Source organism: Leptonychotes weddellii, chromosome 11 (assembly GCF_054177405.1).
Source record: "Leptonychotes weddellii isolate Sample4059 chromosome 11, ASM5417740v2, whole genome shotgun sequence".
Taxonomy (NCBI): domain Eukaryota; kingdom Metazoa; phylum Chordata; class Mammalia; order Carnivora; family Phocidae; genus Leptonychotes; species Leptonychotes weddellii.
In genome coordinates, this window is record NC_138379.1 from 29,165,613 (window position 1) to 29,183,712 (window position 18,100).

Sequence of the window (18,100 nt, forward strand, 5' to 3'; positions counted from 1 at the left end):
TAAATAAATTGTGGTATATTTATACTATGAAATACTATTCAGCAATAAAAAGGAACAAACAATATATTGATACTGTAATTGTGGATGGATATGTAGGGAATCCTGCTGAGTGAAATAAAATGTCAGTATCAAAAGGTTACATGTAACATATTTGAAATGACAAAATTATATAGATGGAGAATAGTAGTAGTTGCCAAAAGTTAGAGATAGTGTTGGAAAGATTGGAAGGGGGTGGCTGTAACTCTATAAATTTAGGGTTGGCACCTGAGTGTGTTACCTCCAACTACACTCCGTTGCCTTGTGTACTAGCAAAATGGATAGTAAACAACTAGACTGTTTCTCATGTAACTAACTTTTTTGTGTGACTTACTTGTTTTGTAAGTGGAAGTTTGTACCTCTTAATTCTCTTTGTCTACTTTGTTCATTCTCACACCCACCTTTCCTGTGGCAACCACCAGTTTGTTTTCTGCATTTTAGAATCTATTTTTGTTTGTTCATTTGTTTTGTTTTTTAGATTCCACATATAAGTGAAATTATATGGTAGTTGTCTTTGTCTGACTTATTTCACTTAGGATTATACCCTCTAGGTGGTCCATCCATGTCATTGCAAATGGCAAGATCTTATTCTTTTTTATGGTGAGTAATATTCCATTCTGTGTGTGTGTGTGTGGGTGTGTGTGTGCCCGTGCATGCATACATACCACATTTTCCTTATCCATTCATCTGTTGATTATTGATTGACACATGGGTTGCTTCACTGTCTTGGCTATTGTAAATAATGCTTCAGTGAACATAGAGGTGTGCATATCTTTTTGAATTAGTGTTTGTGTATTCTTTGGGTAAATACCAAGTAGTAGATTAATGGATCATATAGTGTTACTATTTTTAAATTTTTTTTTTTTTTTAAGATTTTATTTATTTGCGAGAGAGAGAATGAGAAACAGAGAGCATGAGAGGGAGGAGGGTCAGCGGGAGAAGCAAACTCCCTGCCGAGCAGGGAGCCCGATGCAGGACTCGATCCCGGGACTCCAGGATCATGACCTGAGCCAAAGGCAGTCGCTTAACCAACTGAGCCACCCAGGCGCCCTAGTGTTACTATTTTTAAATTTTTGAGGAGCCTTCATACTGTTTTCCACAGTGGCTGCACTAGTTTGTGTTCCTATCTGCAGTGCACAAGAGTTCCTTTTTCTCCACATCCTCACCAACACTTGTTTCTAGTGTTTTTTAATTAATTATTATTTTTTTTAATTTTAGCCATTCTGACAGGTGTGAGGTAATATCTTTTTGTAGTTTTGATTTGCATTTCTCTGATGATTAGTGATGTTGAGCATCTTGCCATATGTCTGTTGGTCATCTGTATGTCTTCTTTGGAAAGATGTCTATTCAAGTCTTCATGTTTTAATTAGATTTTTTGTTCTTTTGGTGTTGAGTTGCATAAGTTCTTTATGTATTTTGGATATTAACTTCTTATTGGATAAACAATTTGCAAATATCTTCTCCCATTCCTAGGTTGCCTTGTTGTTTTGTTGATTTCCTTTGCTGCGCAAAAGCTTTTTATTTTGGTGTAGTACCAATAGTTTCTTATTGCTTTAAATGTTTCCCTTGCCTGAGGAGACATATCCATAAAAATGTTACTGAGGGTGATGTCCAAGAGACTGTCTATGTTTTCTTTTAGGAGTTTTATGGTTTCAGGTCTCACATTTAGGTCTTTAATCCATGTTTAATTTATTTTTATGTATGGTGTAATAAAGTGGTCCACTTTTATGCCTTTGCATGTAGCATGTAACTAACTCTTTATCTACATGCTGTAGGGATATATATGACTAGCAAGCCAATGTATGTCAGTCCTGTAGTTGCAAGAGAACTTGGAAAGTGAGGGGTGTTGCTTGTTTAAAATTTTCATTGAAAATATGGGATTAACACTGAGGGGACTATCAAATTTTGGAAGCAATATTCAAAAAGTTTTAGAAGTAATATATCATACAGGAACCTTCCTTGGACAAGAGCTATAAGCACTGAAGACCTAGCTACCTTAGGATCTCATCATTTAGATTCTCACAGAAACATAACACAAGGCTCCAGACCTCTGTACACAGAGTAAGTGGAATAAGAACCTCTTTTACACCAACTGGTAGAAGCACATTCTTTTCCTCCAGTGCTTAAGCAAATCAAGGAAACATGAAAATCTATGTCTAAACCTGGAGAGCAAGACTGATTTTCCTAACTACTGTAGTTTAGAATGGAGGTTCTCAGTAGTGTAAGTAGTGTAAGAATGGCAGTTAGGAACACTGGACCTTCTGAAATGGTAAAGAAAAGGGAAGTTATATTTGTACATGTGTATTTTTCAGGTGAGAGAACTGATAGCTTTCATCAGATTCTCAAAGGGAGGTGGCTGAAAAAACAAAAAGGTTATTAACCACTGATCTAGGGAGAACTCTGCTGAGTTTTAAGAAGGACACCAATTTTGGTCCAACTCTTGTGGCTATAAATCTCTCTAAAATAAATTATTCCATCTTCTCGTCTCATTAAGTAGATAGGAGTGAAGATTATGGGTTATTTCATAATATGAGAGAGTGCTTCAGGGTCATCATTCTGAAAATAGATTCTCATGGCTTTCTGCAGATGAAATAAGGGTAGGAGTTTGAGTCACATATATACTGAATCCAAGACATGTCTGAGATGTTTTTGAATGATTTTATCACTGTGATTTATTTTATTTCATTTTGCCTGTCTTAGGTGGTGAAACTTGAGAAGTTCTGATTAATTGATTGTTTTGGCTAATTTTGTATACAGTATTGAAATTTTAATATATCTTAATACATCTCTACTTAATGTGTATTTCAGGAAAACAGCCTAACGATTTTAATAAATAGGTAAAGAGGGGACATTTTATTAGATGAAAGACTGTCCATGGAATACTCTAGTATTTACTTAGCATACACATATAGTAAAGTTCATTTATTCAGACACTTTAAGAAATGTATACTGAATTTTCCCAGCATTGTTCTCAGTTCTACGGAATATAAAAATTAATAAATTTAAATCATACAAAATAATGCCTGTTCTTCATGAATGCAAAGACCAGTGTTTACATATTCTATAATAGATTCTATATCATACCATATGGTAAAAAATAGCATGATATAATAATACTTATAAAATGCATGTAAGTTCCTTCAAAACAAAATAGATTGGGGTAAATATCCCAGTAACATAAAATGCAATAAAATGTGCTGTACATGGTCAAATGACAACATCTTATCCAGGTGTGGTAACCACTAAAGATTTCATGAAAAAGGCAGCCTTTTTTTTTTTTTTTAAAGATTTTATTTATTTATTCATGAGAGACAGAGAGAGAGACAGAGGCAGAGGGAGAAGCAGGCTCCCCACGGAGCAGGGAACCCGATGCGGGGCTCGATCCCAGGACCCTGGGATCATGACCTGAGCCGAAGGCAGGCGCTTAATGACTGAGCCACCCAGGCGCCCCAAAAAAGGCAGCCTTTAAAAAGAATGACCCTGGGCACCTACCTAGGTAGCTCAGTTGCCTAAGTGTCTGACTCTTGGTTTCAGCTCAGGTCCTGGTCTCATGATTCATGGGATCAAGCCAGCCCTGTGTTGGGCTCTGCGCTCTGTAGGAGTCTGCTTAGATATTCCTATCCCCTACCCCTTCCCCTGCTCGCACGCGTTCTCTCTCCCAAGTAAATCTTTATTTTAAAAAATATTTTATTTATTTATTTGTCTCAGAGAGAGAGAGAGAGACAGTGTGAGCAGGGTAAGTGGCAGGCTTATAAAAGTATTTTCTCCATTAAGGCCTATAGGTACAATTTTGGGGATCCATAAGGCTCAAGGTTTAAAAAAAAAAAAAAAGATGTTATATATTATACTGTCCCAAAGAAATAAATTACAAAGGCAGAAATCTAAAAGTAGTGCTACTTAGAATTCTGTAAGGGGCATTTACGTACACATTTTCTGCCATCCCTTCTTTCCCCTGAGTCCCAGACACTGACTTTTAAAATAAATAATGTGGCAAAGATACTTTTATATATATATATATATATACCAGTGTCCATTCTCCTAGTCTTCCATTTGGTAGTAGAATATCTAAGGTTTAACTGGGCATATTTAACTTAGCTAGAGACTATAATTATTAGCGTCCTATCCTCCCTTGCAATTGGACATTACCATGTGTTAAATTTTGGCAGTTAGAACTGAGCATTTGCGACTGGTACAGCATCTCAGTCATACCCTTAGACAGACAGATAGCCGCTAGTCATCTACTATCTGTCTCCTCTTTCCAGTGAGTGGCATGTAACCTGGTGATGCTGGGCCATCTTCAACTATGCAACCAATAGAAAATACCCTAGGTGATGTTAAAAGAGAGGAAAAATTGGATCCCTAGAAAATCTCATAAAAATGCTTTCTAGTTTCTGTAAATGTAACTATCTTATTCACTATACTGAGAGCTCATATATATGTGTACACATACTTATATAAAAAATACATGCAAATATACTTAATATATAAATGTTTCCAGTTGAGGAAGGAATGAAGAAAAGCAGGGAAGGAGAGAATGAAGGAAGAAGGGAGGAAGGAAGGAAGGAAGGAAGGAAGGAAGCAATCTAGATTTAATATGTAGACAAGTTGGTAGGAAAAGATATAATGGGTAATCATTTAACTTAATTGTCACTGTAGACAAGTTGGTAGAGAAAGATATAATGAGTAATCATTTAACTTAATTGTCACTACGTGAATTATTAAATATTAAGTGTGGACTTTGCTTGGAAACATGTACTCAAGTAATTAAACAACCTGTGAACTATAAAGACTGTTACTCAATTAAGAGTATTAATGATAGATCTGGAGAAGAGTCTGACATTTCATTAGGAATCTTACTGAACTTGACAATAAGACCTTGGTGGCCTTTTTCACTCTCAATGTGTTATTATAATACGACTGTAATGAAAGCAAAATAACTCATTTGACAATAATATTGTGGCTAGGATAGTGATAAGTGATAGGTAAAGAATCAGACTTAGAGACCTCAGACATCTAGACCACCCTACTCCTTTCACATACGGGAAGCTCAAGGTTGACAGAGGCTAAGCTCTCTTTTCTTGAAAGCTCAATTTCTCCCTGTGAACACTTTGTTTCAAATTCACACTAGCCATAACACATAGAAACTACATTTCAAGCGTTCTCCAAATACAATTGCTTGAGTTTACACTATTAAGTTTAGATTCTTCAGGTAAAGCGAGTTGTGGAACTGAGCACACCTTTAACTTATATTCGATTGGTGGGAGCATTTGTCAACCACCGTCACCTAGGAAATTATTTCATTTTCAATTTAAGCTCTCAAGAATTTCTCACGGTTTACAAGAGAGTGTAATATATGACTCACTTGTGAAAACCTAAAGAAAGAGGCATATTATGTATTTCATTATTATGTATTGCTTTAAAATGTTTGTTAAGACACTTTAAGAAGTCATTTATTTTCCCAATAACAATGGCAAAACACTGAAAGAAAATTACAGAACATTGTATTCCCTTTTCTCACCACACTAAAGTACTTAGAATATATTGGCATATCTTGTGATACATATTTAAAATATGATTGGAATCCCACCATAAATAGATGTATATCTATTTTGTTCCACTTAATATAACATAAAAATTTTCTGTAATAATATATTCTTGGTAAATATCCTATAAATAGCTGTTTATTTGTATCATCTGACCCTTCTGTAATGTTTGCTAATTTTTTTCTATATTCATTGTTTTGAGAGAATGGGCACCATCTGAATATTTCTATTATCAACAAAATGTTAAAACCAATTGTTTATGTTTTCTTTCTGTGCTTAATGATTAGAAAATATATCTTTATCACAATTATCTATTCAGCATTCACCTACATTTTCATAGGGTTGTGAGAAACTGAACTTCAAAAAACTGAACACAATATTGGTGAAGAGAATGAAAAGGATTTTGTATTCCTTGAGATAATTTAAGTTATCAAGAAACCCTGCCACTAAAGTATGACTGAACTGACAGGATTGTTTACTCAGTTCATCCCCAGTTAATCAGTTTTTGAAATGAATATTTGGGTAAATCAAATGACCTTGTTAACGCAAAGAACATAAGTTCAGCCTGCTTCCTTTCCTCCCCATCTGGTACAAATAAAATAACTTTATTCACTTAACAGCTATAACTTATAATCCTTCTAAGCCCCAAATTATCAGTTTCCTTTACAGTAAACTCCTTGAAAATTAGGATTTTTCCAGGGTCTTGAACTCATCATTTTGAGGATCGGTTCTCATTATGATAGATTCAACTGCTGTAGTTCAGCAGGATTGAGCTGAATATCTATTGTTTCTAGTAAATTCTATATTTCAGTTTATGGGAAGTTCTTTGCATCAGCTTTTTCATTTGTAAAACAGAGATTACATATATTACACCTCATGGATTTATTGTGAGGACAGAATATATGTGTGGGAAGTGCATAGAAAGACCCAGGATAATTTCAGCATTTATTCACGTTAGCTATCTTAAGAATCATTATTATTTTTCTTGTTTTTATTTAATGTGAAATTGGAAAAAAAATACCTATTATTATCATCAGGTGGTTTTTCATTAATATCTGTTAAAAGAGTCAGTGAGAGTTACTAGGGTCACGTTGTTAGGGTAGGGTTCTTAGTTAATGATTCTGATTTACTTGTTTGAAGTTGTCGAAGTTTTATTGGCCCTCCACTCCCCACCATTATTTTTTATCCTTTTGCAGGACATTAGGTTTTTAAATGTTATCATGAGACAGAAGGTAGGGCTTTGCATACAGTTGTCCTTAACTGCTTATAAAATTAGTTCCTCAGCATGACACCCTCAATTGTGGTATACCTGGGATGTCAGTATAATTGTTATGGTCCCTGCCTATACATGCTGTGTGCCCAAAATTCAGTTCACAAGGAAACCCTGTGACTGAAAACAACTTCAGTGGAACAGTGTGCTGCCTTTATTCATTTATCTTCCTTGCTCAGAGCCACAATTACACATGAACTGTCAAAATCAGGGACACCCTCCAATACATTCCTCCCACGGGATTCCTCATCTATGGAAGTTACTCCAACAAAACCAAACAAAACAATAAACCAAAACTTGGCATCATCTTTCATGATTCTCTTTCTCTTACACCCCTCAGTGGGTCCTTCAGCCAGCCCTGTGTGTTTTACTTTCAACACTACAATGCTGGTCCAGCCACCGTTCTCTTTTTTCTGGATCATTACAGGAACATCCTAACTCGTTTTACTGAATCCATCCTATCCCTCCTTAACAGGAGTGAGAGGAATTCTATTTAAAAGTAAGTTACATCTGTCACTCCTCCCCTCAAAACTTCACAGAGCCTTCTTATATCATTCAAAGTCACAATACTTACAAGAGTCTGATATGGCCCTCTATGCTTTGTTCCTGCATTATAGCTCTGTGCTTATCTCATTCTACTCTATTCTGGAAAATGAAATTGCTCTTGTGTTTTAAGGATCAAACTTGCTTTGACATTACTTTACATTTTGATTTTTAGCTAGATATGTATTCACACATACAGAAATGTAATAGTTTGCATTATATATATGGCATATATATTACATGTTATTTATAGCAGATTTTGTAGATTACTTTTGTTGACATTCAATCATTTTTTAAAGATTTTATTTATTTATTTGACAGAGAGAGAGAGAGAGCACAAATGGGAAGGAGGATAGAGTAAGAGGGGCAAGCAGACTCCCTGCTGAGCAGGGAGCCCTCCCCAGGGCTCGATCCCAGGACTCTGGGATCATGACCTGAGCTGAAGGCAGATGCTTAACTGACTGAGCTACCCAGGTGCCCTTCAATCATGTTTTGACTTTGATTCTTTTATATTCCCAAGAATGGCTGTCTCTGCTCTCCTTTGACTAATTTTGGTGCTTTAAATTTGATCTGCTTGTTCCCTGGCCAGTACTTAGGTAAAAAGCAAACTGTTATGGCAGTAACAATTTTGACTTTTCAGGCAGAGAACCTCAATTTGGATCTCTACTCTGCAAATACCAGTTGCGGACAAACTGTTTCACTTCACTTATTCTGAAGAGATTTTGTGTCACATGTTGATATAAATCCCACAAAGGCCTAGTGGATTAGATTAGATTATTTTGAAAGTCATTGTTAACATATTAGCTCTTGAGAATTTGCTCTTTGTTCATAGTTTGGCCATTCTGCTTTATAGCATCTTGCTTTATTTTATGCTGATTTTCTGTATAATTTTCTGTTCTAATTTTTTGGTGAATGATTTTGGGTAACACTGTGGGCTGTATATGTTGAGCATGGAACACATGGGCTGCTGACATTGACTTCCTGAAAATGCCAGCGAATGCCCTCAGCTCCTGGACTAGCTGTGGTGAGAAGAGTTTTATGGATCATCCTAACTCAAATATGACAAAAAGAAAAAAAAATAGCAGCAACTGCTCTAACATGTTTTCACTAGCTGCCTTGAGATGCTGTAGCTATTTCAAACATTGTCATACTGAGTTACATTTGCTAACATTTCTCCTTTCTTATTTGTGCTCAGATGATCATTAGTCATTCATTGTTAGAAAGGAAAGAAACATACAGTTCTAACACTGAATTTGAGAGAAAAGTGGAATCTATTTTCATTAACCCTGGCCTTGGATTTCTCATTTCAAATAACCTGAGCTGAAAAGTATGCGTTTAAAATGTCAAGTTATCCATTAGATCCTAACTAGAAGGTTAAGAGTCCAACCCAAGATTCTGTTAGGGTTGTAGGATTTCCATTAGCTGTTGTACCAAAAGCTTGAGAAGAAACTCAGACTCAGCTAAAGTCAAAGTGACAGGACTAGATGCTTGCCTTCCATACATGCACAGATGACTCTTCTAACTGACCAAGATGTGCTTCTGGAGAGTAGTTTCCAAAAGTGAGTGATGAGGGTGCACTTACTCATCTTCAGAAATTCACATGATCTTGATGGCACCCAATAATTTTTTTATTCAGAATAGTTGGGATTGGAGTCCACAGTAGAGAAGTCAAAAGAAATTTCCAGATTTAGTGAAAATCAAAACCTCAACATTGGACTCTTGAATATTTTGTTATACTCACTTGAACACATACATTTTGATATCCTTTGGAATGAAGAAGGGCATATAACTCTATAAACTGGTATAGAGTCAAAACAATTTAGAGTGCTATGATTTATACAAAGTAACCTGTTTCTGTGTTAGCTTTTACTTCACTCATTTATAAGATGAGAATAATATTCTTTGTCCCACTTTTCTCACTGGCTTTATTTCAAGGATCAAAAAGTATGGATATGAAAGCAAATGTTAACTAAAGTAATATATGATGTTATGCTGTTAAATGGGGGAATAAATATGCCAATTATACTAATGTTGTGATTATTTAGATTCTAGAAGCAAATTCTAAATATCACAGAATTTTATTTTTTTCCCAAGTATCACAGAATTTTAAATGTTTAATGGGTTTGAGATCATTTGGCCATGGATAATTATGTCATATTTTAGTTGGATAATTGGCAGTGGAGAATTTCCAGTGCTAATCCCAAAAGTAGTGCTGAAATTCAATTATTTGAATTCCTAGCCTAATTTACTCTCCAGAGTGCTCCTTTTTTGTAAATGATAGCTTATATGTTTTGATTCTGGGGCACTAACATGGAATAAATATGGTGATACAGAGACAGTATACACAGTTTAATGATTAAAAAAAAATTCAGTTACGGGGGAATGGGTTAGCCTGGTGATGGGTATTAAAGAGGGCACGTATTGAATGGAGCACTGGGTGTTATACGCAAACAATGAATCATGGAACGCTACATCAAAAAAAATTAAAAAGTACAATTATGAATGGAATATTACTATTTTACTTTTTTACTATTAAATTTCTTACCTTTTTTCTTTACTATTTTTACTATTAATATTATCTCTGGTGACCTCAGATCATCAGATATTATGGGGATATTTTTCTCCTCTTTATTTGTGTTTTATTCTGACTTTGTTCTTCTGAAAATTGGTACAAAGTCAGGGATATAATATTTGTTTTTACACCTGGGAAGGTTATTAATTATTCTCTGACTGTATGTGATATGTAATCATAAAAAATATAAGCTTTGTGTGGGCACCTGGGTGGCTCAGTCGTTGAGCATCTGCCTTCGGCTCAGGTCATGATCCCAGGGTCCTGGGATCGAGCCCCACATCGGGCTCCCTGCTCTGTGGGAGCCTGCTTCTCCTTCTCCCTCACTTGTGCTCTCTAGCTCTCTCTCTGTATCTCTCCAATAAATAAATAAAATCTTTAAAAAAAAATAAGCTTTGTGAATAAGAGGAAAATAAAAAATAACAAGTGTCAGAATTGTATAGAGAGCTTTATATTTCATGTTACTTTCATGAGCTTACTACATTTAATTCTTTTAAAACCCTGTGAAGTATAATTTATTGCCCCCATTTTATCAATCAGAAATTTGAGTCTTAGAGAATTTAAGTGACTTAGCATATATTTCACTAACAAGTGGTAGTGACTTGAAACCACATCTTCTGAGTCTGAACCCTGAGTGCTTTCTAGAACTATAGGGTGCTGCTCCATCAAGTATCTGAGCAGGTTGCCATCTTCCTCCTATACTTGTACAGTAGCTTATATAATTTAGATGTAGGACTTTGAGATTAGGGAGACATGAAAAATACAGTGAACTAGATTACATTGAGAGTAAAGGAACTCATTGTAACTGCTGTTACCCCTTACCTCCATTACCTCCGCCAGGAGGCGCAACCTCTCTGTATGTTCTCTGCATGCTAGCACAACCACAGCACCTCCAGGGAGCATTGGCATGTAGTAACTGTGGCCTTATTCTCATTATCTGTGAGTGGTTAACAATCCATTCTCCGTTTTTTGCTGGATAGAGATGCTTAGGAGGTTTTTTTCCTTCCACAAACTCCACCTTTTCCTTAAGCACATTATTTTGAATATTCTCAAATATGGCACAATTTTATATTTAAAGTAAAAGTTTGTTTTTGGAAATAATCACAGTTCATTTGGAATCAAGGCTGCTGAATGAGGTTGATGACTAGAGTCAGAATTTTTAGGGATAAAAGTTTTAGTGTCAAAACCTTAGACAAAAGATACATGGGATGCAAGTTGCATTTTTACAAAATCATATTGATTTGTCTTTTTGAGTTCCCTGATTCAAATGTTTTCCTTTTGTTAGGTTCTCTGACACTCAGACTTTTTATTATTTTATTACTAACTGTTGCTTTGACAACAGTTCTTTCCGACACCAACTGGTATCCTGCAGTTCAATTCAGTTATGACAATAGCTGCTAAGAGCTGATGTCAGATTCCACAGGTTTAAAGGGTCAAGTCTTCCATAAGACTGCCCTCAGCTCAGATACCAGCCACAAATCTCAGGGCCACCTGCACTTCTGACCAACTCACTATAAATTGGGGGCTTCCTGTGATCCCACCAGTTTCAATAATATGCTAGAATGACACAAAACTCAGGAAAATTGTACTTACAATTTCAGTTTTATTATAAAGGATATGACTTAGGAACAGCTGAATGGAAGAGACACTTAGGGCTAGATCTGAGAGAATTCTAGATGCTGAGCTCCCATGCCAGGGTCTGTCACCCTCCTTACACATTCATGATGCCTTTTGAGTTTTTTATTTATTTATTTATTTATTTGACAGAGACAGAGATAGCGAGAGCAGGAACACAAGCAGCGGGAGTGGGAGAGGGAGAGCAGGCTTCCCGCCGAGGAGGGAACCTGATGTGGGACTCGATCCCGGGACCCTGGGATCATGACCTGAGCCGAAGGCAGACGCTTAACGACTGAGCCACCCAGACGCCCGCCTTTTGAGTTTTGATGCCTTTTGGGCTCAGTTGGTTAAGATGCCTCATGAGTTTTGAATGTCCAGAGTTTTACTGAGGTATCATTATGGGATCATGTGATTGAACTTAGTCTCTAGCCCTTGTCACCTCCCGTAGGAGTGGAGGAAAGGGTTGTTGCTGAAAGTTCTAGCTCTCTAATCACTTACCTGGCCATATACTCTCTTGAAGCTAAGGGACCACCATGAAACACCTAATCAGGAGTGGTCAAAGGGGCTCATTATGAATGACAAAAGATACTCTTATCATTCAGGAAATTACAGGAGTTTTTAAAGTTTAGTGTCAGGAACACAGGACAAAATCCAGATATATTCTTTATTGTAACACAACCAATGAGCATTGTACTTTTAAAATTGATTTGATCAATTATTTATAAAAGTAACAAACTACAATTGTAATTTGATTTTGGGATAATAAACACTGTGAGTGTGTATATACATGTGTTGAGTGTCTGTGTTTGTATGTGCTATGAAAGAATAAAGGACAGAAAAAAAATAATGCCAAATCTGTTGCAAAGGGGAGATAGATATACGTACAACACAAGCCAGCCCTAATTGGAATGTCTGTGACCAGGCATTGGTGAGATATGAGGGGTTAGATTTGCTTATGTTCAAATTGATACTGCTCCTTATTTGTCATATTTTAGATGATAATAGTTTGTTGGTTACTTCTCTAGGAAAGCTCAAATTAATGGATTGTGAAGATACACAGGCAGATAGAAGTCCCATTCACAAAACAGCTGAAACAATCTACATATTCATTTTTTATCCTTTAAGGCAAACTATTATTCTGGAATCAAGGACATGTTTGGAAGCAGCATGTTTGGTAGATAGGGTTTCAGGATGAATTTGATCATTTATGTTCAAATTAGGCTCCATCATTTACTAGCTGTCTTCCTTTGGGCAATTTTTTTTTTCTCTGCCTCAATTTATTCATGATGAATAAAGTAGGGATAACAACAATATAATATTATGGGGAAGTTGTGAGAAATGAATTAATGGATAGGTTGAACAAACCTAACGGTGTCTAGCAAATACTAAATTTTATAGTAGAATATTAAGGATTCCAAATTTTCATTTTAGTTTAGGAGGACTTTTATTGTAGCCCATGATCTAATAAACATTCTTACTTAGACTTTCTGATTATGTCACTGAAAAACTAGTATTATTACATTGTAGTTATACATATGTGTGTGTGTGTGTGTATAATTTTTGTGTGTGCTTATCTTGGATTTGTCTGTGGCATTCTCTGTCCCCTTTGAATTTAATAGCTATTGGCAAATTAGTAATTTTCTTTGAATGTCATTTTCTCTTCTGTAAGTAAAATATTGTCTACTTAACGAAAGTGTTGCAAGAATTAAACTAAATAATGTGGATAAATGTTTAGTATCTGATGGTATGGACTCTCACTGGAAGGTGGGATATGCATTGTTTCTTAAAACTGTTGCTGCTCTATAGACTGTATATTTATTTGGGGAGTTGGGGATCGACACAGAGCTGTTGGAAGAGCTAAAGTATCCCAAAACACATCATGGCACTTCCTGACAGATGAACTTTACAAATATTAATTCATTTTCTCTGACTAGTTGTCTCTAATGCAAGTTAACAGAAGTGTTCTGTTTATTGGCAATGCCTAATTCCTCAGTCTAACTTGAACCTGGTTTGTCTCAATATTTATAATTAGATTTGTTAATCCAAGGCAGTTAAACATTCTAGAAACCAGAGTTGCTGGGGATGACAATAAAGAGAAGAATGGTGGTAATTTTATCTTAGATAACTTATGTTTGGTATACACTGTATGAGTGTGGTATGTACCTTATATATCCCTAAAAGCAATATTTCAAGTTAATTATGACTTTCCTCCATTTAAAATGAGGAAGTTTATTTATTTATTTTTAAAGATTTTATTTATTTATTTGAGAGAGAGTGAGAGAACTCTCAAGTGAGCACAAGCGGGGGGAGGGGCAAAGGCACAGGGTAGAAGCAGACTCCCCGCTGAGCAGGGAACCCAATGCGGTGCTCCATCCCAGGACCCCCAAGATCATGACCTGAGCGGAAGGCAGCCCCTTAACTGAGCCACCTGGGCGCCCATAAAATAAGGAGGTTTAAATATTTTCCTCAAGGTCACAAAGCAAGCAAGCAACATAGCCAAAATTCAGTCCTCAAAGTCCTTTCTTTTTCCAATTAGTCTCTCTATATACAGTGAAGATGCTTCCTGTCTGTTCATAGACAGTTTTTATCACATGAGAAAAAAAAAAAAATTGTTCACCAGTGTTTTAATTTCACATTGTCAAGGAAACACCATTATCAGGATTTATCACAGGAAATCTACAAAACAACTGATACCAGTCATGAGTTCTATTTATTGACTAAGGCCTGTTAAAACATCTGCTGGCAAGACATTAAGGAGGGTTTTGGATTAAAATTTAAAACATGCTACTGAATTACACATTTTCTCTTTTGTTTCTTTAAAGATACTTTAAAGTCTTCATTATTTGGGTAGGAAAATCCCGAGTGATCTCTGAAATGGTATTAAGACCAACACAAAGTAAGGGAGATAAAAATAAAAGGACTAATTTTCCAAATATGATAAGCCATAACAATTCAGAATATATTTTTAAGTCATTTTTTTCTTGACAGTATTGCTATCTGAAACACAGAGGGGTTTCAAAAGAAAACACATTGTGAGAAGTCAATTTTGCTAGTTTCTTGCTTTGAAGCTCAAAGCTTCTTATTTTAAGTTGAGAGACTTTCAAAGAATTGAAACCAGACAGTGCACTAGGGTAGATGCTTCAAAATTTCATCTACCCTGTGGGCAATCCTAGCAGAATACAAAAGGGAGAATTAATTTAGAGGATTAGGATAAAAGGCACAGCCTTCCCTTTACCCTTTTAACAAGTTGTTCAAGTATATGAAGAATTGTTGTACCTACACTGGGTGAGATCCTCCGAACTCCATCCCTATCCCTCTAGGAGAGGCAAAGAGATTCCCTAGAGCTGGGGGAATGGGAGTGAGAGACCTCAGGACACATTTCCCATGAAAACAACACTGAAGTTAGTGATCAGGGGTGGCGGAAGCATTATGACTAGTGCATGAAACAGAAATCAAGTTAAGCTTATTTTGGCTGAGGGTACCATATAGCCCTTTCTAAGACTTTTTTTTTAAAGCAATCTATTTTTGATCTGGGATACAAGTAGCATCAAAAAGTAGAAGTTTTACCCATGAGAAAAGGATGAAAGCAGAACATATTTTTTTCTTGCTCTCTTCCTCATCCTCCTCAGATTCCTTCTCCTTCTTCACAATGACTAACACAAATTGAGTACTCTGTACCACCAGGTACTATTCTAAGTGCTTTATATGCAATAACTACCTTATCATAACATTCCTCTACGTTAGAAATTATTTTACGGAAGAGAAAACTGGCAGACAAAGGAGAAGCAACTCGTGCAAGTGTCTACAGCTAGTGAATTCAATCTAGGCAGTCTGATTCCAGATTTAATCTCTTAAACACTGCACAGTATTGCCTTCTTGGAGTAATTTAGATCTTGGCTCTAGAGTCAGATGGAACTGTGTTCAAATATTAGTTCTGCTAAATCCCAGCTTTTTTTTTTTGTGACCAATTATAGTAAAGTTACTTAGCATTCTAAGTCTCAGTTTCCTCATCCATACAGTAGAGTAATATTTATCTTCTAGAGATTTCATAATATGAAATAATTAGCATAGAGTCTGGCAGTAGGACTTAGTATCCCAAAGTAAAACTTTCTTAAACTTTGTTTCAGAAGAATTCGTGAAATTTAATGTTCCCTTACAAATTATCTTAGGCACTGGTAAAATCTTGTTGACTGATTGGTTCAATCAAGGAGAGTTTTCAATAAATTTGTGGAAATAAATGGATACCACCCAAATGCAAACAAACAAAAGCTATTCAGTTTGCTTAAACAAGGGAATTAACTGCCATGACTTGGCAGAGACTTAAAGGCAGGCAGAGGAGTTGAGAAGCTTTATATAAGTGTAAAACATAAAGGGAAGGCTTCAGGTATGCCTCGATGGGAGGTTGCTTATATGATGAAGCTGAAGGCTGACTGACTAGATGTGGGGCATCCTATCTGTCTAATGGCACACATTTGGCATCATCCTAAGTTGACGCAGGGGCAGATATTAGGAAAGCTGCCAGTTATTGACTAAGTTTAGCCCATTTGGGGTGGATTGTTGCAAAGATTGTGGTTTGGCTTCCCGGGCTGGTTGCCACAGGTTACAAGTTCTGTGTTTATATATGGTCTGGCCCTTGTCCATTTGTATAATCAGTCTCTCAGGGTCTAATTAATTTAGCTAATAAACAACAATGCTAGAAACCATGGTAATGAGGAGGGGAGATGTATAGATTTTTGGTGTCTTTGATTCCACTTCAGAGCATCATATATTTTCCTTTCTTTTGTCTCATACTTTTTTCTCCCATCCCGTCCTATCCTTCCCCCCTCCTTTTTTTTTAGAAGGAAGAAGATAATTTATCACAGTTCAGGTCTTCTGCCCCAACCCTCTCCCCCAACACATCTGAAGCCCTGAAGGTAATAAGGCTAAAATCATTCCCCCTACTGCAGACTTTCCAGAAAGTATTTGAAAATCCTTTTGAGGGAGCTTTGGGCACCCCCCTGTCTTACACAACAAACAGAGCTAGTATTCCTGACCTTGTGTCACATTATATTATATTCTGATGTTTGTGGCACACTAACTTCAAATTCAGTTGAGTTAATAGAACCATCCAGGTCTGTGACGTTATGTTACATCAGTATCTGCTGAATGGATGAGGTGAAGGACAACGATTCAGGCCAGGGGTACTGAATAGTCAGGGATGAAGTGCATACATGTTCAACCTATCCATGTTACATTCACATTCAACCCAGCAGTGACTCTAAGCAAACTAATGTGTCATTTGCTTTCCTCATCATCTTCTCAGTGATCTCCAATTCACTGCTCATGCTAGGAGAATGAGTAGCATCTGACAATACTTTTCTCTGTGATTTTAGACAGATGTGCATTGCATGTAAATTTTACTAAGGGCCCAGTTGAGATGTTTCCAATGCACAAGAGAAATAAAAAATGCACTATCTTCTAGAAAGTATTTTCTATTTGAAGTCAACTTTGCTTTTCTTAAAATGCTTCCCCAAACTCTGCCCTGGAAAGACAGTTCTATACATGGAATTTTTTTGCTTTGTTTGCACTTATTTTATGGTTAGAGTGTTAGTGTCTAAAGTATCACAGAAAGACTATTGTGAGTTGTGTCTGCATTTGCCACCAGAATGAACATGATTTGTCACAAAAGTGTGGAGTAGATCTAACCTTAATAACATTTCTTTGTTTCATGCTACATTATGAAATCTGGTTTTGTTTCTATTTTTAATTTGTCTGGCTTCAACATTTGAATTTGTGAAAAGGACTCATTTATGATGCGATATTCTCTAAGAGTTCATGTATCCCAAGGGAATGCTGTTTCTGCTGAATCAGCATACTACCCATTTCCTCAAAGGTATTGATGAAAGAATTTCTAGAAGTGTCTTCAACAGAGTTTAAAATTTTATTAAGTGAAGAATAGGGATAGGAAAGCTGGAGTACTTATATACCAACTTCTCTTAGATAATGACTGAAGACTTCTTCTGAGGACACTTAAACCAGGACATGTTCTACTTATGGATCCCTTCACATGTTGACACTGGCTGAAGACTGTAGAGCCCAGTGGTCACAGTGGTAACCCTGCAAGATGGAGATGAGGTCAGAGGAGAAATAAAATGGAACTTAAGTTACACCAGAAATACTTTAGGAAAGGTTTTAGCAGAAGCTGGGATATTACATTATCATACTGTTGAAAGAGCTCTAAAGCTCAGGTTATCGAGGTATTAATAGTAAAAACACATAATATAGAAATTTTAGCCCTTTGCCATTTGCAAATCACATTCACACATACTCAATTTCAAATAATTCAGGTTTCCTTTGCAAGAGAGAGAAGGGGTCCACATAGGTACTTTTGCAATATCCTTGAGCCCAACTACTTCAAATTACATTTGAGTGTAGAAAGGAAAAGTATAATTTATATCCCTGAAAAGGTCACAGCTGTGTCCACTGTGTATTATCAAAATGCTTTTTACTATATGTGCAATTTACTTTACTCTTAAGGTTAGT